The following is a 6,000-nucleotide window of genomic DNA, read 5'->3' as shown; positions in this document are numbered from 1 at the left end:
CGCCGATTTCTGCCTGTGTCTGTTTCATAGCTTTAATAAGATCGTAATTGAAATGTAACTATCTTCTGCTCAGCTAGAGGGGCACCAAGTGTACGAAGGTGCAGGAGCTGTGGCACCAGAGTGCTCTTCTTGGCTGTGGATCATGAGCGCAGCCTCCAGACCTCATGTGGGAACGTTGCTGCCGTCGCGGCTCCAGAGCAGCTGTGTAACCAGCCCCAGGTGTGAGAACACGCGGAGGGAGGGCGTTTGTCTGTGCGGCCGAATCCCCCTCCTGAGACAACTGCTGCTGGAATGTCAACACCCATTTCAGCCCGTAGCATTTTATACCGAGCCACAAATCTGTAATGACACTTCCTTTGCTACAATAAAATGGTACCTTTTCCTAAAACAGGAAGTGTATTTTTCTGTACAAATGCCTCTATAGCAACTCTGTGCCATGATATAGTGGCCGAATTGGTCATTTAGTCAAACTTTATTTGATCATAAAGTGATTTACTGTTTTTTTTGTCCTTGTACCAGTCGTACCTTTCTATGAAACTCTGTTTCCCGGTACAGACACGCAGCATGGCCTTCTGTAAAGGCTGTAATGAATATGTCGCTTGTTTAAACCATCTAATGGTGGTAAACTTAGCACCCAGCTGATGAGAAATTGCTCAGAGCAGACAATGATATATGATAACGATAATAGTCAAAAATATAGATACGATTTTCTGGGATGTCTAGGATTGCCCGAGGCAGCTTGATGGGGCAGTGGTTAGCGCTGTTATCCACACCTCTGGGACCTGTGTTTGAGTCTCTGCCATGGTTCCATGTGTGTGGAGTTTGCATGTTCTCCCCGTGGGGTTTCCTCCTGGTACTGCAGTTTCTCCCCCCCCCCTACAGTCCAAAACATGCTGAGCTTAACTGGAGTTACCAAATTACCCATATGTGTGAGTGTGCCCTGAAATGGATTGGTTCCCCATTGTTCCCCGTCTTATGCCTGCAGCTTCTGGAATAGGATCCAGACCCACAATGACCCTGCAGAAGATAAATGGTTACAGAAAATGGATGGCTCTAGGATTGCAGAACAGAAGAACTGTAACAAGCAGTAATTTCCATACTAAAACATACAGCCTGCTAACTATTTTCAAAGTATGTTGCGAATAACTTGGAATCTGAAATGTAAGCTAAACATCAAGTTCTCGACGATTCATCTGCTGCCTAATTAGTGTCACTGCTACTTTAAATGGGTAATAGTGTTTACTGCCGCTAGGCTAATTTAGGCCATACACTGTGAGCTATAGTTTTTTTATCCATGCTATTTAACTGACAATCGCATAGCATCCTGTAGCAAAACACTGCCCAGGCCAGTGCTGGGGGAATGTGTCTGTGAAAAGGCACTAATTACCTGTCCTTACTGTGCCAGATCAAGCTGCCTCCGCGATGCTAGAGGGGGGTGGGGGTGGGGGGGGGGATGGGGGTCTGCTGTTAGTTCAAGGAACATTCTGAGGACAATTAATCTGCTATCATAATAATAATAATAATTACAAGGTTATACCAATTTATACATATGAAATACATATACATGTAGCACGTATATATATGTGTGTGTGTGTGTGTGTGTGTGGTGTGTGTGTTTTATCTTTCGCTCACAGAACTTGCTTTCAACTAGCACATTCTGGTTCTGGTAAGCTCCAGTAAGACTTTATAAACTTTGGTTGTGATATCTGTCCAAAGCTTTGCTTAAAAAAAAATGTTTACAGTAAGAAAAATAGCCACAATCACAGCATGCAGTAAACACACAGATGAGCACACAGGGTGGTACAATCGGTGCATGGAATGAGGTGAACGTGGAAGACATGCAGTGTAATGGTGAGAAGGATAAAATCCAGTCTAGGACCTGCACAGATTTTGCACAATCTGTGTACTAATGTACTGCAGCGTGTAATGCCATCTGACTTTATGCTGGCAAATGCAGAAGGAGGTTAAGCACTTGAGGCTGTTTGGACATACCTTCAGCTCCATGACCACCCTTTGTAGAGTGATGAGCTACAGAATGATGAACTCCCTGTGCAGAAGATCAGTTGACAATCAGTGTCGGGTTGTTTGGGGTGCTGCAGATCTCCATACATGTGTGGATGCACATATCAGAAGGTTTTTATTGAAAGCAGATGGGATAAAAACAGAATCTAACAGGGACAATGACACGAAAAAGGCCAGTAAGCCAACAGCTGAAGGAGAAGCAGAGGAAGGATCCATCTTCCTGAGATCCACCTGTGACTGGAAAAAGCCCCCTGCAGTGGAGACACACACCAGCACACAACACAATGCAGTTTCTACTGCTCAGTCTGTCTTTAGTAACAGGCATCCTGAGCCATATCACAGCAGGCAGTCTGCTGGCCACTCTGCCGACTTCCCACTTGATTTCATGTCATTCACTTATTCTCTACTGGCTAATACACTTCAGAATGGTACACTTCAGAGTGGTTCACTTAGGAATGGCACACTTCAGAGTGGTTCACTTAGGAATGGCACACTTCAGTGTGGTTCACTTAGGAATGGCACACTTCAGTGTGGTTCACTTCAGAAAGGTGCATTTCAAAGTCTTTCATTTCAGAATGGTACACTTTACAGTGGTTCACTTCAGAATTTAAGCTATTATCAAAATAGGATGCTTTAGTGAATATTTTACATGATGTCACTTCAAAAACAAAACAAAAAATGCACAAAATGAAATGCAAATAGAGCAAAGCCATCTCCTAAATGGCATTTTAATTTTGGATCAAAATATTGCCATAATATAAAGTTTATAACAAAGTCATGTCCTAAAAAATTTCAATATTTTGAAATTGCACATTTATTACTGGATTGCGCTGATTAATCAGGAAGGGCTTTCACACGAAAATATAACATAATGGAGTATTTTGTTCATTAGGTGTGATTTAAAAATTTACAAATTACACTTTGTCCTCACAGCACTAATCGTAAACAGTGGAATTAGGGACAGAAACACAGGGAACGTCAGGTAACATAGGCTACCTAGTTAGGAGGATAATGCAGACGCACTACCTGCAACATGCATTCTGACATGCAGTCAGTGGCAGAACAACTGCACACAAGGTCCCGGGGCAAAACACCGATCGTGCCCCCCCCCTCCCTCCGTGCGCATGCATGCACGTGTGTATGTGGTAGCGCTGAAACACGCTTTAAAGTGTAGCCCCAAGAGGGTCTAGCTGCAGGCGCCTGTAGAGTGGAGCTCCACTTGAAATACCTCACCACCACATGGAAACACGTGACCTTTAAGGACGTAAAGTGGAGCTCCGGTTAGGTTAGGGTTAGGATTAAGGTTAAGGTTAGGGTTTATTCGCTGTAACACACAGTTGAGGTCATGTATTTCCGGTTGGACCCTTCTCAAAAGCATCACAAAAAGCTTAACGAGAGAAAATTGAATTACTTTCTGGATCAACAAACACAGCCAGGCATGAACATTATGCACCTTCCTAGTCTTGATGTATGTCGTCAGACGGATGAGGACGTTAGACAGCCTTTAGATCCTACCCAACATGCAATGAAGTTTTTTGCAAAGTCCTCAAATGGAAAACCATCAAATACAAAAGGAACAGCTTAGTCTGACTTCAAAGCATTAATATATATTATATTTTAAGTTTGTTGTAGGGATTTTACAGATTTTTTTTCCTAAAAATTAAAAATTACACCAAACACCCACCATAAGAATGCATACAAAAAAATGAAAGATATATAAGTCATAGTTAAAGCACAAGTATTATGTTCTAGTTGTCAAGAGCTTTGGAGAAATTATATAATTATAACTTCTTTGTATATTAAATATGTGTATTTAGTATATGGGGGGGTCCTCTTTTTGCTGAGGGGAGGGCCCTCTACGATCCAGGGCAGGGCGCGGGCCCAGGGGTGGAGGCCCCGCCCTCCCCGCCTATAGCTCCACCCCTGCAGTAAATGCCTAATAACCTTCGCTTTCATAGGAACAGCTGTGTAAGCTTGACTAACTGTGGCAAGTGTTTGTCCACATGAGGGAGACTCGAGAGTAGGGAGTTTAAAGGTGCTTCACAACAGAATTATTTATTTTATTTATTTATTATTATTATTTCATGTATAAAACTAAATATTTACTGAAAACAAAATTTTAGTGTGCAATATTACATTCAGTCTGTATAGGTTTTTTTTTTCCCACTGATGATGATGTCATCTCATTAGCACATAACAACGTTACTTCCCAGCTTCAGCTGGGTGTCATTGTTTAATATCACTGAGCTAATTAGAAGAAGAAAAAAACTCGGCAACTGTCATGATGAGTATGTATGAGAAATACAAAACTGTTTTGCACCATGCTTATTAAGGACTGTAAGAAGATGCTGGTGAGGACGCTCCCGGCTTGCAGAAGCGTTTTTAATGAAGCTGTGTTGGGCCTGAATCATGGTACAGGGTGTCTGTGGTTTTAGCCGCAAGAAGACCCCTTGCTCTGAGCATCCAGGCAGCCTCCTGCGGCAGATTGGAGGCCCGGGAGCCAACTTTGTTCTCCGGAGTTTCCGCAGAATCGCTCACTGTCTGTCCCTTCATGACTGCCTGACACACACCTAACACTCACCTTCCACGTACATTCCTGCTATTGCACTAATCTGCCCGAGAGGTTTTAGTGGCTACACGCTTGCACAAACCGCACCTCCGCAGAACACAATGTAGCAGTAATGGAGATGCTGAAATTCACTGCTTCATATATCAATAATGTAACAATTCACCCTAAACACCAAAGTGTTATCCTTACTTTTCTGAATAATAAGCCGTCAACAATTTAGAAATAGAAGTTAAGTCTCGGCTCGATAGGGAGGACTGTGGTTCTTATCATCCTGGAGAGGATATCTGGTGTTGTAAAGATAAGAAAAACCTCTGTTTTACAGCTGAACGCAAATCCGCGGAGGGGGCTGGTGAGTCACTGTAAGCTGATGTATTCTACGCCAGGGGGTATTCTTCAGCAGTCTGACAAGGGGAGCACCCCTCCCTGTCAAGACTACTAAATGCAATTTAGAGACTGGTCAAGAAAAACCAGCCGCGAGGTACTCACCCGTATGTGTGCATTTTTATGACAGAATAATAAGCTTATTACCTGAGAAATGTTCCGATACTCTATGCAAGATAAAGCATTTACATTTTGTAAACTGTGCATATTTACCACAACACACATGCTGTAATTAGGTCAAACTGATTCCATCAAACCTGAGAACGCTGATGCCTCCGGATAGGGCATGTAGCCGCCGTGCTTCTCAGAACTTCTGCGTATGGCAGTCATACCGTGACACGCACACGCACACGCGTGCTAGGCGGACATGGATGCCATTTTAAATTTCATGTTGATGCTGCACTGTCACCCAGATACAGTTGCTTCACACACTAAACGATGGCTTAACACAATGCGCATGTATCTTGGGGCGGCATGTGTGTTTTCTGTGGGTTACGACTCTGTACCCATAATCCCCTGCTTGACAGAATGATGTCACCACTGGGCCCTTGCTTTCTGAACTGCGTGTTGTTTTGGATAAAAGTGTCTGCTAAATAAATATATTAGTTTGATAAAAATGGGAAGATTTGCCTTACAGGGAAATAAATGATACGATAGGTGCAGCAAACGTTTTGATTATACAAGAGGGCATGTTACACGTCATTCAGTAGATGTTTCCTCATGTCTGAGGCTGGTATGACACCCACCAGGGCCTGCGTGAGGATAAGTTTTAGACACATTTCTTCGTAACTTGGCAAACCAACATATTCAGCAATCTATCTGCGCTAAAGACCACACCCAACATGCCTCCCCCCCCACATCTAAATCAGGGGTCTCCAACCCCGGTCCTGAAGAGCTACTATCCTATAGATTTTTTGTCCCTCTTGGCCTCTGATGAGCCACACCTGTTCCTGGTATTTACCTGAGAGCAGGTGTGGCTCATCAGAAGCCGGGTAGGATAGAAAACCTACTGGAGGGTAGCTCTCCAG

This window comes from Brienomyrus brachyistius, chromosome 15, assembly GCF_023856365.1.
Source record: "Brienomyrus brachyistius isolate T26 chromosome 15, BBRACH_0.4, whole genome shotgun sequence".
Classification (NCBI taxonomy): Eukaryota; Metazoa; Chordata; class Actinopteri; order Osteoglossiformes; family Mormyridae; genus Brienomyrus; species Brienomyrus brachyistius.
The sequence above is the reverse complement of the archived record's forward strand: the minus strand, read 5'-3'. Positions refer to the sequence as shown.